Source organism: Cervus elaphus, chromosome 33 (genome assembly GCF_910594005.1).
Source record: "Cervus elaphus chromosome 33, mCerEla1.1, whole genome shotgun sequence".
Classification (NCBI taxonomy): Eukaryota; Metazoa; Chordata; class Mammalia; order Artiodactyla; family Cervidae; genus Cervus; species Cervus elaphus.
Genome location: NC_057847.1, coordinates 52,649,102 through 52,670,591, shown reverse-complemented (window position 1 = coordinate 52,670,591; position 21,490 = coordinate 52,649,102). Strand labels below are relative to the sequence as shown.

At 34.8% G+C, this 21,490-nt stretch overlaps 1 pseudogene; it reads right to left on the bottom strand.

Moving 5' to 3' along the window:
• Window positions 1–676: 676 nt before the first annotated feature.
• Window positions 677–2,365, bottom strand: LOC122688514 (annotated as a pseudogene).
• Window positions 2,366–21,490: the final 19,125 nt, after the last annotated feature.

The following is a 21,490-nucleotide window of genomic DNA, read 5'->3' as shown; positions in this document are numbered from 1 at the left end:
AATGAATTGGCATCTTGAAAAATTTATTCTTTCAATGCATAGAACATTTATTTTTTTAATAGGTTTGCAGTATATGTTTTTCACATATTTTGCTATATTTATCATTAATTTTTCCATGTTTATGATATATTAATTGCCATTTAAAAATGCATTTTCCCACCTATTCATTGAGAATTATAGAAACACAATTGATTTTTTCTTTTCGCATGTTAACCTTACATCCCAAGAACTCAATAAGTTACTAGTTCTACTGTTATGTATAGATATTAGATTCTTAGATTTTTATATACATAAGTATATGTTTTTCCTTGATAAAGACAATATTATTTCTTCTGTTGTAATATTTAAACCTTTTATTTATTTTTCTTGCCTTAAAGCACAGGCTAAGGCTTCCATTATGATAATCAATGTAAGAATTTACTAAGAGGAAGCACTCTTGTCTTGTTTATGTCTTAAAAGAAAGTATACACAGTCATTCCTTGGTGGTGTTGTGGGTTCACAAGTCACACGATTTTTTTGGTTTTCCCCATGCAAGTTATGTTTCCACTATACTATAGTCCATTAAGTGTGCAATAGTATTATGTCTCAAAAATGTATACCTTAATTAAACATATTTTATTGTTAAAAAATGCCAACAATTATCTGAGCCTTCAGCAAGTCATAATCTTTTTGCTCCTTAAGAGTCTTGTCTCAGTGTCGATGACTGCTGACTGATCAGGGTGATGATTACAGAAGGTTGGGGTGGCTGCAGCAGTTATTAAAATAAGAAAACAATGAAGTTTGCTGCATCTGTTGATTCTCCCTTCATGAGTGCTTCCTCTGTAGCATTCAATACTGTTTGATAGCATTTTAACCACAGTAGAGCTTCTTTCAAAATTTAAATCAGTTCTCTCAAACCCTGCCCCTGCTAATGTTATACACCCTTTGTTATAATTTCAACATCTTCATAGCATCTTATCCGGGAGTAGTTTTCATCTCAATTAATTATTTTCTTTGCTCATCCATAAGAAGGAAATCCTCATCTGTACAAATTTCATCCTGAGATTGCAGGATTTCAGTTTCATCTTCCGGCTCCACTTCTAATTCTAGTTCTCTAGTTGTTTCCACTTCACCTCTAGGTACTTCCTTCACTAAAGTCTTGAGTCCCTCCAAGTCATCCATAAGAGCTGGGATGAACTGCTTCCACATTCCTGCTAATGTTGATATTTCAACCTCTTCCCATGAATCTAAAATACAATTACCAGCATCTAGAAGAGTGAATCCTTTCCAGAAAGTTTTCAATTTACTTTGTCCAAATCCAACAGAGGAGTCACTATCTGAGGTGGCTATAACTTTATGAAATGTATTTCTTAAATAAAAAGACTTGAAAGTCAAAATTACTCTTTGATTTATAACCTGCAGAATGAGTGTTGTGTTGGTAGGCATGAAAACAACGTGAATATTATTGTACATCTCCACTAGAAATTTTGGGTGTCATGTGCGTTGTCAACAAAAATTAATATTTCAAAAGAAATCTGTTTTTCCTGAACAGTAGGCCACAACAGTGGGCTTAAAGTATTCAATAAACCATGTTGTCAACAGCTATCATCAGGCTATGTTATTCTATTTATAGAGCACAGGCAGAGTAGAGTTAGCATAATTCTTAAGGGATCCAAAACTTTCAGAAAGGTAACTGTGTATTGACTTCATCTTAAAATCACTAGCTGCCTTAACTCCTTCAAGACAGTCAGCCTGTCCTTTTTAAGCTTTGAAGCCAGGCATTAACTTCTCTTCTCTGGGTATGAAGATCTTCTTTTATAGCAGGCTGTTTGTCCAATGAAAAATATATTGTTTATCATAGCCACTTTCCTTAATTATCTTAGCTAGATCTTTTAGATGGCTCACTACAGATTCTACATCAACACTTGCTGCTTCACTTTGCACTTTTATGTTATGAAGATGGCTTCTTTCATTAATCCTCATGAACCAACCTCTTCTAGCTTCAATCTTTGCTTCTGCAGCTTCCTTATCACTCTCTGCCTTCATAGACTTGAAAAGAATTAAGGCCTTGCTCCGGATTAGGCTTTAGCTTAGGGAGATGTTGTGGTTGGCTTGATTTTCCATCCAGACCACTAAAACCTTCCCCATATTAGCAATGAGGTTGTTTAGCTTTCTTATCATTTCTGTGTTTACTAGATTAGCACTTTCAACTTCCTTGAAGAGCTTTCTCTTCACATTCAAACTTGGCTAACTGGTGCAAGAGGCCTAGCTTTCAGCCTGTCTAGGCTTTCAACAAGCCTTTCTCACTAAGCTTAATCATTTCTAGCCTTTGATTTAAAGTTAGAGACATGTGACTCTTTCTGTTTCTTGAACACTTAGAGGCCATTGTGGGGTTCTTAACTGGCCTAATTACAATGTAGTTTTGTTTCAGAGAAGAGGGAAGGCTAAGGAGAGAAGGAGGTATGGGGGAAATAGCCAGTGAATGGAGTAGTCAGAACTTACATAATGTTTAAAAATTAAACTTGCTATCTTATACGGTCATGATTCCTGGTGCCCCTAAACAATTATAATAGTAATATCAAAGATTGCTGATCACAGGTTATCATATCAAATATAATAAAAACAGAAAAGTTTGAAATACTGTGAGAATTATCAAAATGTGATGCAGAGACAGAAAGTGAGCAAATGCTGTTGGAAAACTGGAGCTGATAGACTTGCTTGAGACAGAGTTTCCACCAATCCTCAATTTGTAAAAAGCACAATATTTGTGAAGCACAATAAAGCAAAATGTATTTTAAAAAATATGCCTATAGTCTCTCTAAATTCTTACTCTATATAACACGTATCTTAATAAATGTATTGTTTTGTGGCCTACAATATAGGCTACCTCAGTCATTATTCCAAGTATACCTAAAAAGAATATGGATCTGGTGTTGATGATAGGATTGGTGGTGTCCTATAAATGTAATTAAAGTCAAGTTGGTTTGTAATATTGTTCACATCTTCTTTACTGTAATTTTATTTGTCTACTTAAACTATTAATTTCTCAGACAGGAGTGTAAAAATTTCCAAACAATTGATTCCATTTGTTCTTTTGTTGTTTTTTCATTTATGGCAGTTGTTATATCATTTATTTGGAAGTTCTGGTAATAGCTACATAGATATATTTATCAATATGATTGATTCTTTTATCTCTGATACAGTTCTTAACCTGAAATCTACTCTACCTGATATTAATATTGTCACTTCACCTTTCATTTAGTTAGAGGTTGAGCAGTATATCTTTTTTATTTAATATATATGTGTTTTAGTGATTAAATTATACCTCTGGTTAATAGCATATAACAAATTCTTGATTTTTTTTCTAGTGTTATAGTCTCTTTCTTTAACTGCAATGTTTGGATTGTTATATTTAATGTGATTATTGATAAACTTATGTTCAAATCTGTCATCCTGATACTTATTTGCTAGCTAACCAATCTATACTTACTCTAGTTTTCTTTTTTTTCCTCTTATTTTAAATTAATTGGATATTCTTTAAAATTCCATTTTACCCACACTGTAGGCTTATAAGTTTTACTTCTTCCTTTTAGTTTTCTAGTAATTGCTCTAGAGATACAGAATATATTTTAAACCTAATCACATTCCATCTGTGAATAATAGATGATACTTCATATAGAATATAAGAATACTTCAAGCATATATATCCATCCCTTCTTAGTTGTTTTCTTGTTTTTATCCATTTTATTTCTACATATTTAATTGACCCCGTGATATATTATTGTTATTTTTGCATTAAATATTTTATTATTTTTAAAGCATCTTCATTTTTCAAAGTTATTTTGATTTTCAAAATTTCCTGGTAGATTTGATGAGAATGTGTCTTTGATGCAATATTTGATATATGACCAATAGCTTAAGAGTGAGATGATATTAAAATTCTTCTTTTATTGTCTTTTGGATATATTAGTATGAGAGTGGTGGATTTAAATTTTCTAAAATAATAGTAAAATTGTCTATTTTCATTGTATTTTTGTCAAATTTTGAAACTTTATTTTAACTTTTTTCCAGTGTTATAATCTCTGACTTGAATTGTAATGCTTCAATCATTATATTTAATGAAGTTATTGTACATGGTGACCTCACTATGTTCACATCCTGGTGAGTTTAATCTGATATATTTTTTTAAATTGATGTGGTTATGAGAATGTAGGAATAAAGGTAACATTCTTACCATGTTGGGAATGTAAACCAGTGAAGCCACTGTGGAAAACAGTATGGAGGTTCATAAAAATATTAAATATAGAATTACCATATGATTTAGCAATTCCACTTGTGGGAAGTTTTCCGAAGGAAATACAAATATTAATAAAAAATATATGCAATCCTATGTTTCTAAGGCAAAACATTCAATATCACAGTAATCCAAGTCTATGCCCCAATCAGTAATGTTGAAGAAGCTGGAATTGAATGGTTCTATGAAGACCTACAAGACCTTCTCGAACTAACACCAAAAAAAAAAAAAAAAGATGTCCTTTTCATCGTATGAAACTATAATGCAAAAGTAGTAAGGCAAGAGACACCTAGAGTAACAGGCAGGTCTGGCTTTGGAGTACAGAATGAAACAGGGCAAAGGCTAACAGAGTTTTGCCAAGAGAACACAGTGGTCATAGCAAACACTCTCTTCCAACAACACAAGAGACGACTCTACACATGGACATTACCAGATGATCAATACTGAAATCAGATTGATTATATTCTTTGGGTCAGAAGATAGAGAAGCTTTACATATTCAGAAAAAACAAGACCAGGAAGCTGACTGTGGCTCAGATCATGAACTCCTTATTGCAAAATTCAGACTTAAGTTAAAGAAAGTACAGGAAGAAAACTAGGCCATTCATGTATGACCTAAATCAAATCCTTTACGATTATACTGTGGAAGTGACAAATAGATTCAAGGGATTAGACCTGGTAGACAGACTGCCTGAAGAACCATGGACAGAAGTTTGTAACATTATACAGGAGGCTGTGATCAAAACCATCCCCAAGAAAAACAAAGGGAAAATGGTTGTTTGAGACGGTCTTACAAACAGCTGAGCAAAGAAGAGAAGGAAAAGCAAGGGAGAAAAGGAAAGATATACCCATATGAATGCAGAGTTCCAAAGAAAAACAAGGAGAGAGAAGAAAGCCTTCCTAAGTGAGCAGTGGAAACAAATAGAGGAAAACAATGGAATGTAAAGACTAGAGATCTCTTCAAGAAAATTAGAGATACCAAGGGAATACCTCATGCAAAGTTGGGCACAATACAGGACAGAAACGGTATGGACCTAACAGAGGCAGAAAATATTAAGAAGAGGTAACAAGAATACACAGAAACTATACAAAAAGATCCTAATGACCTGGATAACCACAATGGTGTGATCACTCACCTAGAGCCAGATATTCTGGAGTATGAAGTCAAGTGGGCCTTAGGAAGCATCATGATGAACAAAGCTAGTGGAGGTGACGGAATTCCAACTGAGCTATTTCAAGTCCCAAAGGATGATGCTGTCAAAGTGCTACACTCAAAATGCCAGCAAATTTGGAAAACTCAGCAGTGGCAACAGGACTGGAAAAGGTCAGTTTTCATTCTAACCCCAAAGAAAGGCAATGCCAAAGAATGTTCAAACTACTGCACAATTGCACACATTTCACATCCTAGCAAGGTAATGCTCAAAATTCTTCAAGCTAGGCTTCAACAGTATGTGAACTGAAAACTTCCAGAGGTACAAGCTGGATTTAGAAAAGCAGACGAACCAGAGATCAAATTGCCAATATTCATTGGATCATAGAAAAAGCAAGAGAATGCCAGAAAAAAACATCTACCTCTGCTTCATTGACTATGCTAAAGCCTTTGATTGTGTGGATCACAACAAACTGGAAAATTCTTTAAAAGATGGGAATACCAGATCATGTTTCCTGCCTCCTGAGAAACTTGTACACAGGTCAAGTAGCAACAGAACTGGACATAGAACAATGGACTGGTTCCAAATTGGGAAAGGAGTATGTCACGGCTTGTATATTGTCACCTTGCTTATTTACCTTATATGCAGTGTACTGCATGCAAAATGCTGGACTGGATGAAGCACAAGCTGAAATCAGGATTGCCAGGAGAAATAGCAATAACCTCAGATATGCAGATGACACCATCTTTACGGCAGAAAGCAAAGAGAAACTAAAGAGCTTCTGATGAAGGTGGAAGAGGACAGTGAAAAAGCTGGCTTAAAACTCAACATTCAAAAAACTAAGAGCATGTCATCTGGTCCCATCACTTCATAGCAAACAGATGGGGAAACGATAGAAACTGTTACAGACTTTATTTTCTTGGGATCCAAAGTCACTGCAATTGATGACCGTAGCCGTGAAATTAAAATACACTTGCTCCTTGGAAGAAAAGCTATGACAAATATAGACAGTGTATTTAAAAACAGAGACATTAATTTGCCTACAAAGGTCTGTATAATCAAAGCTATGGTTTTCCAGTAGTTATGTATGGATGTGAGAGTTGTACCATAAAGAAGGCTGAGTGCTGAAAATTGATGCTTTCGAACTGTAGTGTTGGAGAAGACTCTTGAGAGTCTCTTGGACTGCAAGGAGGTCAAAGTAGTCAATCCTGAAGGAAATCTACCCTGAACATTTATTGGAAGGATTGAGGCTGAAGCTGAAGCTCCAATACTTTGACGAACTGATGCCAATAGCTGACTCACTAGAGAAGACCTTGCTGTTAGGAAAGATTAGTGGCAAAAGGAGAAGAGGCGACAGAAGACAAGATGGTTGGATGGCATCACTGACTCAATGGACGTGAGTTTGAACAAACCCAGGTAGACGGTGAAGGACAGGAAAGCCTGGAGTGCTGCAGCCCATGGGGTTGCAAAGAGTCAACAGGACTGAGCAACTGAACAAGAGCAACAATGTTAAAAGTATCATTATTCACAATGGTCAAGATAGGAAGTAACCTAAGAACCCGAATCCATCTATAGATGATTAGATAAGGAAGATGTGGTATTTGTGTACAATGGAATACTCATTGGCCATAAAAAAAGAATGATACCTTCCTATCTGTGACAAGATGTGTGGACCTAGAGGGAATTACACTAAGTGAAATAACTCAGAGAAGACACATATTGTATTGTCTCACTTTATATGTAGAATCTGAAAAACATCATGAATTAACATAAAACATAAACAGAAGCATAGATACAGATAAAACAGATGATTGTTCTAGGTGGGAGATGATGAGTGAGATTGGTGAAGGAAATTAAGAGGTAAATACATACAAACTCCCAGTTACAAAATAAATACATGAGTCAATGGGATAGAATGTACAATATGGGGAATATAATCAATAATAATATAAAATTGTTATATGGTGTCAAATGGTAACTAGGCTTATTGTGGCGATCATTTTGTAATGTATAGAAATATCAAATCACTTTATTTTACATGGGTAACTTAAATACTTACAATTACACTTCAAAAAACAAAGAAGCAAACAGACTTAGCAGATGTGTGGTTATGAGACACAGAGTTAGGGGGAGGAAAAATTGAATGAAAGTGGTCAAAAGGTTCAAACTTCTATCTACAAGATAAATTAAGTACTAAGGATGTAATGATATTGAATGGTTTGCCTTGGAGACAGACAGAGATCATTCTGTCATTTTTGAGATTGCATCCAAGTACTGCATTTTGGACTCTTTCATTGACTATTATGGCTACTCCATTCCTTCTAAGGGATTCTTGCCCACAGTAGTAAATATAGTGGTCATCTGAGTTAAATTCACCCATTCCGGTCCATTTTAGTTTGCTGATTCCTAAAATGTTGATGTTCATTCTTACATCTCCTGTTTGATCGCTTCCAACTTGCCTTCATTCATGGACTTAAGATTCCAGGTTCCTATGCAAAGAACAATAGTAAAGAGCAGTAAAGAATACTAGAGAACAATAGTTCTTTACAGCATCGGAATTTACTTCCATCTTCAGTCACATCCACAACTGGATGTTGTTTTTGCTTTGGCTCCATCCTTTCATTCTTTCTGGACTTATTTCTCCACTGATCTCCAGTAGCATATTGGGCACCTACTGACCTGTGCAGTTCATCTTTTGGTGTCCTAACTTTTTGCCTTTTCATATTGCTCATGGGGTTCTCAAAGCAAGACTACTGAAGTGGTTTGCTATTTCCTTCTCCAGTGGACCACATTTGGTAAGAACTTTCCACCATGACCTGTCCATCTTGGGTGGCCCTACACAGCATGGCTCGTAGTTTCATTGAGTTAGACAAGGCTATGGTCCATGTGATTAGATGCAATCTCAAAAATGACATTATTATCTCTGTTCGTTTCTAAGGCAAACCATTCAATATCACATTAATTCAAGTCTATGCCCAGACCAGTAATGATGAAGAAGCTGAAGATGAACAGTTCTATGAAGACCTACAAGACCTTTTAGAACTAACACCCAAAAAAGATGTCCTTTTCATTGTAGGGAACTGGAATGCAAAAGTAGGACGTCAAAAAACACCTGGAGTAACAGGCAAATTTGGCTTTGGAGTACAGAATGAAGAAGAGCAAAGGCTAATAGAGTTCTGCCAAGCGAACACACTGGTCATAGCAAACACCCTCTTCTGACAACACAAGAGAAGACTCCACATATGGACATCACCAGATGGTCAACACCGAAATCAGACTGATTATATTCTTTGCAGCCAAAGGTGGAGAAGCTCTATACGGTCAGCAAAAAAAAAAAAAAAAAAAAAAGACCGGGAGCTGACTGTGTGGCACAGATCATGAACTCCCTATTGCCAAATTCAGACTGAAATTGAAGAAAGTGGGGGAAACCACTAGACCATTCAGGTATGACCTAAATCAAATCCCTTACGATTATACAGTGGAAGTGAGAAATAGATTTAAGCGACTAGATCTGATAGACAGAGTGCCTGATGAACTATGGACAGAGGTTCATGACATTGTACAGGAGACAGGGATCAAGACCATCCCCAAGAAAAAGAAATGCAAAAAAGCGAAATGGCTGTCTGAGGAGGGCTTATGAATAGCTGGGAAAAGAAGAGACACAAAAAGCAAAGGAGAAAAGGAAAGATATACCCATTTGAATGCAGAGTTCCAAAGAATAACAAGGAGAGATAAGAAAGCCTTCCTCAGCGATCAATGCAAAGAAATAGAGGAAAACAATAGAATGGGAAACACTAGAGATCTCTTCAAGAAAATAGAGATACCAAGGGAAAATTTCATGTAAATGGGCTCAATAAAGGACAGAAATGGTATGGACCTAACAGAAGCAGAAGACATTAGGAAGAGGTGGCAAGAATACACAGAAAAACTGTACTAAAATGATCTTCATGACCCAGATAGTCACAAAGATGTGATCACTCACCTAGAGCCAGACATCCTGGAATGTAAAGTCAAATGGGCCTTAGGAATCATCACTACAAACAAAGCTAGTGGAGGTGATGGAATTCCAGTTGAGCTATTTCAAATCCTAAAAGGTGATGCTGTGAAAGTGCTACCCTCAATATGCCAGCAAATTTGGAAAACTCAGCAGTGGCCACAGACCTGGAAAAGATCAGTTTTCATTCCAATTCCAAAGAAAGGCAATGCCGAAGAATGCTCAAACTATCGAACAATTGCACTCATCTCACATGCTAGTAAAGTAATGCTCAAAATTCTCCAAGCCAGGCTTCAGCAATACACGAACCGTGAACTCCCAGATGTTCAAGCTGGTTTTAGAAAAGGCAGAGGAACCAGAGATCAAATTGCCAACATCTGCTGGATCATAGAAAAAGCAAGAGAGTTCCAGAAAAACATCTACTTCTGCTTTATTGACTATGCCAAAGCCTTTGACTGTGTAGATCACAATAAACTGTGAAAAATTCTGAAAGAGTTGGGAATGCCAGACCACCTTACCTGCCTCTTGAGAAATCTGTATACAGGTCAAGAAACAACTGTTAGAACTGGACATGAAACAACAGACTGGTTCCAAATAGGAAAAGGAGTACATCAAGCCTGTATATTGTCACCCTGCTTATTTAACTTATATGCAGAAGACATCATGAGAAACACTGGGCTGGAGGAAGCCCAAGCTGGAATCAAGGTGGTGGGAGAAATATCAATAACCTCGGATATGCAGAAGATACCACCCTTATGGCAGAAAATGAAGAAGAAACAGGAGAGTGAAAAGGTTGGCTTAAAGCTCAACATTCAGAAAACTAAGATCATGGCATCCAGTCCCATCACTTCACGGCACTTACTCCTTGAAGGAAAGTTATGACCAACTGACCAACCTAGACAGCATGTTAAAAAGCAAGAGATATTACTTTCTCGACAAAGGTCCATCTAGTCCAGGCTATGATTTTCCCAGTAATCATGTATGGATGTGAGAGGTGGACTATAAAGAAAACTGAGTGCCAAAGAATTGATGCTTTGGAACTGTGGTGTTGGAGAAGACTCTTGAGAATCCGTGGACTGCAAGGAGATCCAACCAGTATGTAGTAAAGGAGATCAGTCCTGGGTGTTCATTGGAAGGACTGATATTGAAGCTGAAACTCCTATACTTTGGCCACCTGATGCAAATAGCTGACTAATTTGAAAAGACACTGATGCTAAGAAAGATTGAGGGCAGGAGAAGAAGGGGACGACAGAGGATCAGATGGTTGGATGGCATCACCGACTCAATGGACATGAGTTTGGGTAAACTCCGGAAATTGGTAATGAACAAGGAGGCCTGGCATGCTGCAGTTCATGGGGGTGCGAAGAGTCAGACATGACTGAACAACTTAGCTGAAATGAACTGAGTGTTAATTATATTAATCATGTATATTATATCCTTCAGTTCATAGCCTTGACCTGATGAACCTTTGTTGGCAAAGTAATGTCTCTGCTTTTTAATATGCTGCCTCGGCTGGTTATAACTTTCCTGCCAAGGAGTAAGTATCTTTTAATTTCATGGCTGCAGTCACCATTTGCAGTGATTTTGGAGCCCAAAAATAAAGTCTGCCACTATTTCCACTGTTTTCCCATCTATTTGCCATGAAGTGACGGGACTGGATGCCAGGCTAAGTTTTAAGCCAGCTTTTTCACTCTCCTCTTTCATTTTCATCAAGAGTCTCTTTAGTTCTTCTTCGCTTTCTGCCCTAAGGGTGGTGTCATCTGCATTTCTGAGGTTATTGATATTTCTCCTGGCTTGTGCTTCAACCAGCCCAGTGTTTCTCATGATATACTCTGCATATAAGTTAAATAGTCATGGTGACAATATACAGCCTTGATGTACTCCTTTTCCTATTTGCAAAATGTCTGTTGTTCCATGTCTAGTTCTAACTGTTGCTTCCCAACCTGGAACTCTCTTGCTTTTTCTATGATCCAGCAGATGTTGGCAATTTGATCTCTGGTTCCTCTGCCTTTTCTAAAACCAGCTTGAACATCTGGGAGTTCACGGTTCGTGTATTGCTGAAGCCTGGCTTGGAGAATTTTGAGCATTACTTTACTAGCATGTGAGATGAGTGCAATTGTTCGATAGTTTGAGCATTCTTCGGCATTGCCTTTCTTTGGAATTGGAATGAAAACTGATCTTTTCCAGGTCTGTGGCCACTGCTGAGTTTTCCAAATTTGCTGGCATATTGAGGGTAGCACTTTCACAGCATCACCTTTTAGGATTTGAAATAGCTCAACTGGAATTCCATCACCTCCACTAGCTTTGTTTGTAGTGATGATTCCTAAGGCCCATTTGACTTTACATTCCAGGATGTCTGGCTCTAGGTGAGTGATCACATCTTTGTGACTATCTGGGTCATGAAGATCATTTTAGTACAGTTTTTCTGTGTATTCTTGCCACCTCTTCCTAATGTCTTCTGCTTCTGTTAGGTCCATACCATTTCTGTCCTTTATTGAGCCCATTTACATGAAATTTTCCCTTGGTATCTCTATTTTCTTGAAGAGATCTCTAGTGTTTCCCATTCTATTGTTTTCCTCTATTTCTTTGCATTGATCGCTGAGGAAGGCTTTCTTATCTCTCCTTGTTATTCTTTGGAACTCTGCATTCAAATGGGTATATCTTTCCTTTTCTCCTTTGCTTTTTGTGTCTCTTCTTTTCCCAGCTATTCATAAGCCCTCCTCAGACAGCCATTTCGCTTTTTTGCATTTCTTTTTCTTGGGGATGGTCTTGATCCCTGTCTCCTGTACAATGTCATGAACCTCTGTCCATAGTTCATCAGGCACTCTGTCTATCAGATCTAGTCGCTTAAATCTATTTCTCACTTCCACTGTATAATCGTAAGGGATTTGATTTAGGTCATACCTGAATGGTCTAGTGGTTTCCCCCACTTTCTTCAATTTCAGTCTGAATTTGGCAATAGGGAGTTCATGATCTGTGCCACACAGTCAGCTCCCGGTCTTTTTTTTTTTTTTTCTGACCGTATAGAGCTTCTCCACCTTTGGCTGCAAAGAATATAATCAGTCTGATTTCGGTGTTGACCATCTGGTGATGTCCATATGTAGAGTCTTCTCTTGCGTTGTCAGAAGAGGGTGTTTCCTATGACCAGTGTGTTCGCTTGGCAGAACTCTATTAGCCTTTGCTCTGCTCCAGTGTTCTTGCTTGGAGAATCCCAGGGACAGGGAAGCCTGGTGGGCTGCCGTCTATGGGATCACACAGAGTTGGACACGACTGAAGCGATTTAACAGCAGCAGCTGCTTCATTCTGTACTCCAAAGCCAAATTTGCCTGTTACTCCAGGTGTTTCTTGACGTCCTACTTTTGCATTCAACTTCCCTATAATGAAAAGGACATCTTTTTTGGGTGTTAGTTCTAAAGGGTCTTGTAGGTCTTCATAGAACCGTTCAACTTCAGCTTCTTCATCATTACTGGTCGGGGCATAGACTTGAATTACCGTGATATTGAATGGTTTGCCTTGGAAATGAACAGAGATCAGATAAAAAAAAGATAAGATTAAAAAGCTGAATCACAATGATATAAAATACACCAAAGGTTTGTTTGAATTAAAGAATAGTTTTAACGTAGCTATATTATTTCACATAAAGGTAAAATATTAACTTTAGAATTTGTATAGTAGAAGGCACATGTTGAGCTCTTCTGAAAAAAGAAAAATACAATTTCCAAAATAATAATGTGGATAAAAGAAGAATGAAAAAGTTGTGAGAGGCATATTAATCATCCAAGAGGTTAAAAATAAAAACAAATAAATATAGGAAAATGTAAAACTGCAGAAAGAGCTAAATTATATATAAATCCAAATATTTTGTTACCACATTAAGTTTATTTGCTTTTTAGTTTTATTATCTTAATTGACAAACACCACTGTATAATTTAATGTGTACAGCATAATGATGTGGTTTACATATAATGTGAAATGATTACCAGAATAAGTTTACTAAATATGCATTGTTTTATATAGATACAAAATTTAAAAAAAGTTCCTGTGATGAGAACTCTTAGGCTTTACTCTCTCAACAAATTTCATATATAACATATAGCAGTGTTAATTATATTGGGTGGTCCCACACGGCGTGGCCTAATTAGGTTCATTGATTTAGACAAGGCTGGGTCCATGTGATCAGATTGGCTAGTTTTCTGTGGTTGTGGTTTCAGTCTGTCTGCCCTCTGATGCCCTCTCTGCCCCACTGCTCCTGCACTGCACAAGTCAACTGGAGAAGGGAATGGCAAACCACTTCAGTTTTCTTTCCTTGAGAACCCCATGAACAGTATGAAGAGGCAAAAAGATAGGACACTGAAAGATGAACTCCCCAGGTCCGTAGTTGCCCAATATGCTACTGGAGATCAGTGGAGAAATAACTCCAGAAAGAATGAAGGGATGGATCCAAAGCAAAAACAACACCCAGTTGTGGATGTGACTGGTGATAGAAGCAGAGTTCAATGCTGTAAAGAGCAATATTGCATAGGAACTTGGAATGTTAGGTCCATGACTCAAGGCAAATTGGAAGTGGTCAAATAGGAGATGGCAAGAGTGAACGTCTACATTATAGGAATCAGCGAACTAAAATGGACTGCAATGGGTGACTTTAACTCAATGACCATTGTATCTACTACTATGGGCAGAAACCCCTTAGAAGAAATGGAGTAGCCATCATAGTCAACAAAAAGTCTGAAATGCAGTACTTGGATGCAATCTCCGAAACAACAGAATGACCTCTGCTGATGTTGTTTTATGCATTCAGTGTCTGTTTAGGGACATACAATTCGCCATATTTTGGGGGTCATGGCTTGCTTTTTCACTTTCTTTCAAAAGCCATTTCTTTCTTGATTTTTTAAGTGTTTTTGTCAGCATTAAAACCTCTCAGTGTTAGTTTGTCCATTAATTCCTAATTAAGTTTTCTGGGTATACAAGTTCCTCGGGACTACTTTTAACAAAATACCACAAACTAAGTGGTTTGAAACAACAGAAATTTATTGTTTCCCAATTTGATTGCCTAAAAATCTGAAATCTATAAAAAGAATCCTACTTTTTCTTCTCTCTGCCTGTTGGTGGTTTACCTACAATCACTGGCCTCCCTTACATTGAAGTTGCCAGACTTGAATTTCTACCAACATTATCCCATGGCCTTCTCTCTTACATGTCTTTGTCTCTTCCCCACTGTTTAGGAAAACACCAATCACACTAGATTAAATTAAGGACCCACCTAACACCAGGATGACCTCATCTTAGCTTTATTAATTAGCCAAGGTCTCTATTTCCAAGTAAGGTCACATTCTGAAGTATTGGGTGATAGGACTTTAATATCTAGTTTAGGGGGACACAGTACAACTCACAACACCAAGTAGAGAATTCTGATGAACAATTTTTTTTTTTCCACCAAACTTTGAATATAAAATCCACTTTCTTATTTCTATTGTTGCTGCTGAAAAAGTCAACTGTTTCTCTTGTCATTCATTTCTAGTTTATCTGTATTTTTTTCTTACAGCTCCATTTCAGATTATTTTTCTGTTATTACTTTTCTGCAGTTTGCCAATAATTTGTATAGATATAGATCTTTCCATGTTTTTCCAACTCAGGATTGAATTGGCTTCCTGAGCCCAAGAATGCTTAAATTGTATTAATTCAGGAAAATTCTCACCACATACTGTTTTAGACAATATCTCTCTCCAGTTGTATCCTAATTTCCCTGGAGCTAAGGTTAGAGGTGTTTTAAAACTTCTCCTTCTCTTTTACAATATTATTTATACTTGTGATCCAATATTCTCTTGCTCCAAACCATCATGTCTTATCATATGTTCCCAGGGCATTTTTTTTTTTTTTTTGCTAAGAATGTGTACTTTTTAAATTACCTTTGTCCTGTAACAAATACCCTTAATTTTATACTTGTATATGTATTTACATACACATGTGTATATATATATATATATATATGTATGCTTATGTGTATGTAAACATTATATACACACACACACACACACACAGAGTCATGATAGTTTTAATCTGTAGATTTAGTGCTGCTTGATGGTATGGGTTTCTATAGACATCTAGTTTGTCATATTGTAGGAAATATAAGTTTGGGACTCAAAAACAGGTCTTTAATAATAAAGATCAGTTTTTATGAAAATAACAATTGCTTTTTACTACAAGATATAGAGGAGACATCTGCAATCTAAATAACAAAATATAAATTATATTTCAAATGATCTAAAAGTTTAGTATATCAAGTGATGAGAATAAATTAAATTTATTATTTTCATCAATAAAAAAATTTTGATATAAAATATCTTGACATGGCATTCCATGTCTTGTCACGGCAAAACTGAAAAATTTTGGAAACAGACTACTGCTGAGATATTTATTCAGGCCAAACATAAAATAATCTTCATATCCTACTTAAGAGCTGATATAAACACAAAACTTTTATCTTCTGAAATTAGTCTTTAATTCAAAATACTATTTGTTCTTTTCCCTGGATGCAACATTCCCTTTGCTGAATTGTTGAAATCTATATATAGGTACCCATGTATACATCAGATTTACAAACAGTAGCATCATTTACAACTTTAAATAAAATGTTGTTAAATATACTTGCATTTAGAATCCACTCTTTGGCTTCTAGGCTTGCACTTTGCACTTTTCTTTCTCCTTTTCATTCTAATTACTTAAAAATAAATTCTATTAAGCATGGGAATGTGGGATGGCTTTTTGCGCAGCACACTTTAAGAGGCAGCGGTTCAGGAGACAGACAGTTCTTTCGGTTTTCATTGTCAATAAGATCAGATAAGAAAGACTCTGAATTGTACAATTGATCATGTTATAAAATCATTAACTTGCTTTTTACATTAAATATTATCTAGGTTTTGAAGTTTTCAACTGCTAGGGGAAAAAAAAAAACAGATGTTTGATGTATTTTCTTTTGACAAATTAAAATTGCTATAGAATTTTTTTTTTAATCTGATGATTTAGAGAAATACTTTGCAAAAATCCAGCACACTCATTTAAATATTTAAGAGCTACATGAAGACTCTGAGTTTTGGGGTCAGAAAGATAATATATAGATTTTTCAAAGGTTGGTATTGTCTTTTTCTATCCTTATTTTCATGTCAATTTTGGTAGAATTACAAAGTACTTCTATATAGTATATTACCATTCGAAACTCTTCTACAGAACATACAAAATTAAGAGAAAGATAACACAAATGTCACAAATAATAATAACTGATATATAAAGAGGCACTGTTAACCTTTTGGTAGCTTTGATAACATTAGCTTTTAGAAGAATAAGGAATTCAATATTTTTCTTAGTGTTTCTAATGTATATTCTGATAATCTTTAGTTGATTGATATTATTAAATATGTCCATTGAACAAATGTATTTGAGCAGATTAATCAGTTTACATAAAATAAGTAAGTAATCCAGCTGCATTCTGAGACCTTTTGAAACAAATTTTTATTACGATATCTATAACATTTGAGAACTTCTCTGGTAAAGAATCAGCAGTAGAGAATCCACCTGCCAATGCAGGAGACACAGGTTTGATCCCTGGGTCAGGAAGATCCCCTGGAGAAGGAAATGGCAACTCACTCCAGTATGCTTTCCTGAGAAATCCCATGGACAGAGGAGCCTGGCATGTTACAATCCATGGGGTCGCAGAGTTGGACATGACTTAGTGACTAAACAACATACCTTGATTTTTGCTAATATATTTTATGATTTTGTTCATATCAGTGGGAGTTTAGGTGAAAATTGAAAAATGTCTTCTAAAATTGTTTAAATGTAAATAATTTCTGAATTTTAACCATATATACATAAAGAATCTGAAGTATTTTTCTTTCTTGACTAGTTATATCAGCCACATACAAAGCACTCAAGTTATTTTTGATGATTTTCATATTCTCTTTTAAAATAATGCAGTTGTCTTTTATTTTAAAAAATAACATTTTATTACAAAAGTCATAAATATGTATTGTATAAATCAATGGCATTTAGATTAGCAAAAATAAAGTATGACAAAACATTATATTCTCTACCCACAAATTGTATCTTCCGATATTTTAGTGTGTATTTTTTGTATATATTCATGAGCAAACCACACAGCAACACAGCAAACATATGGCTCTATTTGATTTTTCATAAACATTTTATTTTAGATTATAGAGACATTGTGAAGATACTATATCTGCTTTATAATCTTGATTTTTCAATCATTAACCTCTTTCTTGGCATTTCAGTAAGTTATTTCATTTAATATATACAATAGTCTGTATTAACATTTCCAGAAGTATCATCCCAAGCCAGGCTCTGCTTCTGATTGTTAGCCCCTCAAATAGCATGCAATCTAATAAATCCTCTTTTCATGAGGAGACTAGACCAGATTTCCCACAGAATGTTCTACTTCTGAATTTGTCTGCATGCTTGTTTTGCTTTCTTTTGTTTAATTCCAGTTGATTCATTTTTCGTTGATAGTCCATGGTATGGCTTGAATAAAACACTTGTTCTGGAATCAGGGAAACTGGGATTTTCTTCTGACATTCTTGATGAATGTGACGTTAAGTCACTTAACCTTTCTGTGCCTCATTATGTTCACCTGTTTTTAAAAAATATATTATTGAATTAAAATGTTTCCAAATTTTCTGGCTTCTATAGAGATAACTAAATCTGTGCCTATATTGTAATCAGCTTTGAAGTTGCTTATTCAAGAGAAACATTTTTATATAGGACTATTAAATGCAACTGACATTTTGGATATAATAAAAATGGGTGTTGATCACTGTGATAGTAATTAATCAGTTAAATTTTTATGATAATCATTATACTTATTGACACTAAATTATTCTGTTGATATACTTTACATGAACTTATTTATTTATCAAATTTTTTTAAGTAATCATTAAAATACTTACTATATATTTAATGAAAGTCAAGAAGTAACCTAGCCAACAAGCAAGAGTCTTTCATTATTGTTAATTAAGGATGAATACTAAATAAGTATTCTGACACAAGTGACATTTTATATTTTAAAATACTTAAATTATGAACTATTTTTTGTAAAATTTACTCTTTAAAATTTAATTGTTCATATTATCTTGTAAAATTATTTTTTATTAGACCATATAAACCGTAGTTAATACTCCAATAGCACAATAATAGGACAGATTTGCATGCCAAGCAGCACATGAACAGAATGGAATATATTTGACTAAAGGGGCCTTATAAAAAGATATGATATTAATGTAAATCAATTTTATTGGCATAATTTTAGATTTTAAAAAATGTTACCAAAATGGTATAGAGAGTTATAGTATATGTATTACTCTGCTTCCTCTGGTATTAACATCTTACATAACCAGTATATATTTCCCCAAACTTAAATGATAAGATTAGTTCAGTACTCTTAACTAAATTACAGACTCTATTCAGATTTCCAGTTTTTGTTCAGTATAATTTTCTCTACCAATGTCCAAACCAAGGTATTACATTGCATTCAGCTGTCCTGTCTCCTCGGTCTTCTCCAGTTTGTGAAACTTTGTCAGCTTTTCTTTGTCTTTAACAATCTTACATTGTTAAGAATGATTTTTAAGTATTTTATAGACTATACCTTAAACTTGGACTTGTCTGATGTTTTCTCATGATTAGGCTGAGGTTAGGTCCTTTGGGAAAGAATTGCATCATATCAGGTGCTACAGATCAACCTGGTGTATTAATAGTTTTATATTATACTTGATCATATGGTTAAGTCTTTGGGTTTTTCCATTGCAAATTAATATTTTTCACTTTCACTCTCTGATGAGACACTTTCAATGTCTAATGGTTTTAGTATCAAGGTATTGCTGGATTCACAAAAGGAGCTGAGAAATGTTACCTTCTTTTTCTATTTTCTCCAAAGTCTATGTAGAATTGATATTATTTCTTCATTAAATGGTAAAATTTACCAAAGAAATCATATGGGTCTGGAACTTTATTTTTTGCAAGATTTGTAACAGTAATTCAATTTTAAGAATAGTTACAGGACTATTCAAGTTATCTTTTCCTTGAGTGAGTTTTAGCAGTTTGTATCTTTCTAGTAACTAGTCTAGTTAACCTAAATTTTTGAATTTATGAACATTAAATATTTCATAGTATTCCCTTATTGCACTTTTAATATTTTGATTCAGTATTGATTACTCCTCTTTCATTCCCTTGCAATTTTCCTGTTTTATTTAATCACTGTTTTCTGATATTTATCCAGTTCATAAATCTTTTCAAGGAACAATCTTTTGAATTTATTGGTTATGGTTTTTCTGTTTTCAATTATATTGAAACCTATTCTGATACTTAATGTCCTTCTTTCTGCTTGCTTTGGATTCAAGTTTCTTTTTTCCTACTTTAAGTTGAGTTTCAAGTTACTGTTATTCACCTTTCCTTGTTTCCAATAATAATATTTATTGGTATGTACTTTCTATAAACATTGGCTGTACTTTTCAAATTTTGATACATAGCATTTCATTTTCATCCTGTTCAAATTATTTTAAACTTATTTGAGACTCCTTCTTTGATGTGTGAACTATTCACAAATATATTGTCTAATTGCTAAATTGCATATATTGTCTAGATATATTCTCTGTTATTGAATTATAAGTTAATTCATCATGGTCTGAGAGTATACTTCATATGACTTCTACTCTTTTATGTGCTTTTGGGTGTGTTTTATGGTGGTCCAAAATATCATCTCCCTTGGAAAATGTTTCTTCTGTGTTTGAAAAGAAAGTGTGCTTTTATTCTGTTACTGAGTGGAGTTCTTAATAAACATCTACTTAAACTAGCTATTTATAGCGTTGTTTAGTTCTTCTATACCTTTACAGATTTTTTGTACCTTCATTTATTACTTATCATATTAATTATTGAAAAGGAGTATTGAAGTGTTAAATTATAGTTGTGAATTTACTTATTTCTTTCTTTAGTTCCATGAGTTTTTGTCTTTATGAATTTTGAAGGTTTTTTTGGTAGGAGCATTAACACTTAGGATGGTAGGTGTTGGAGAATCTCCCTTTTTTCATTATTCCTCCCTCCACCCAATCATCTTCCCTATTCTGAAGTTATCTTTATCTAAAAGTAATACCATTATCTTAACTGTCTTTTGGTTAATGTATGTTTATGTTGTTAATGTATATTGTTAATTTGGCTAATAAAGTATGTTTATTTTATTTATTTACATCCATTTATTTTTACCTACCTATTATGTCTTTGTATTTAAAGCAGGTTTCTTATAGACAATCTTGAGTTGGGTCTTTGTCTTCAAACTTACAATTCTCAGTTATTGTGTGTAAATCATCCATATTTAACATTATTATGTTTGTGCTCATGCTGAGTTGCTCAGTCATGTCCAACTCTTTGTGACCCCGATGGACTCTAATCCATCAGGCTCCTCTGTCCATGAGATTTTCCAGGCAAGAATACTAGAGTGGGTTGCCATTCCCTTCTCCCGAGGATCTTCTTGACTCAGGGACTGAACCTGTGTATCCTGCATCTCTTGTGTTGACAGGTGGATTCTTTACCCCTGAGCCACCTGTGAAACCTAACAATATTATGGATATAGTTAAAGTACACCATCTTGTTACCTGTTTTACATGTTTCCATCTTTTCTTTGTGTTCTTACCTCCTTTTCTGCCTCCCTTTGTGTTAAGATTTTTAAAAATAGTTTCCTTTTTTTCTTAAATTAAATTGACTTTTTCGGGCATTTTTCTAGTGGTTTTCCAAAAGATGTATAGGATCTTTAATTAATCAAAGTCTGCCTTCAAAAAACAGTGTTGACTTTATATGTTGTGTAAAGTTCTCACAATCATATGATCCTCCTTCACACTCTCATCCTTGGTGCTAGTTTTGTTATAATTTCTATATCAATTATGCTGTAAACACCAACCAATGGCTACTATTCTTCCTTTACAGAGTCAGATACACTTCAGAGCAACTAAAAATGAGAAAACTAAATTTGTTTCTATCTTTATTTATTCTATTTTCAGTGCCTTTTATTTTCTTA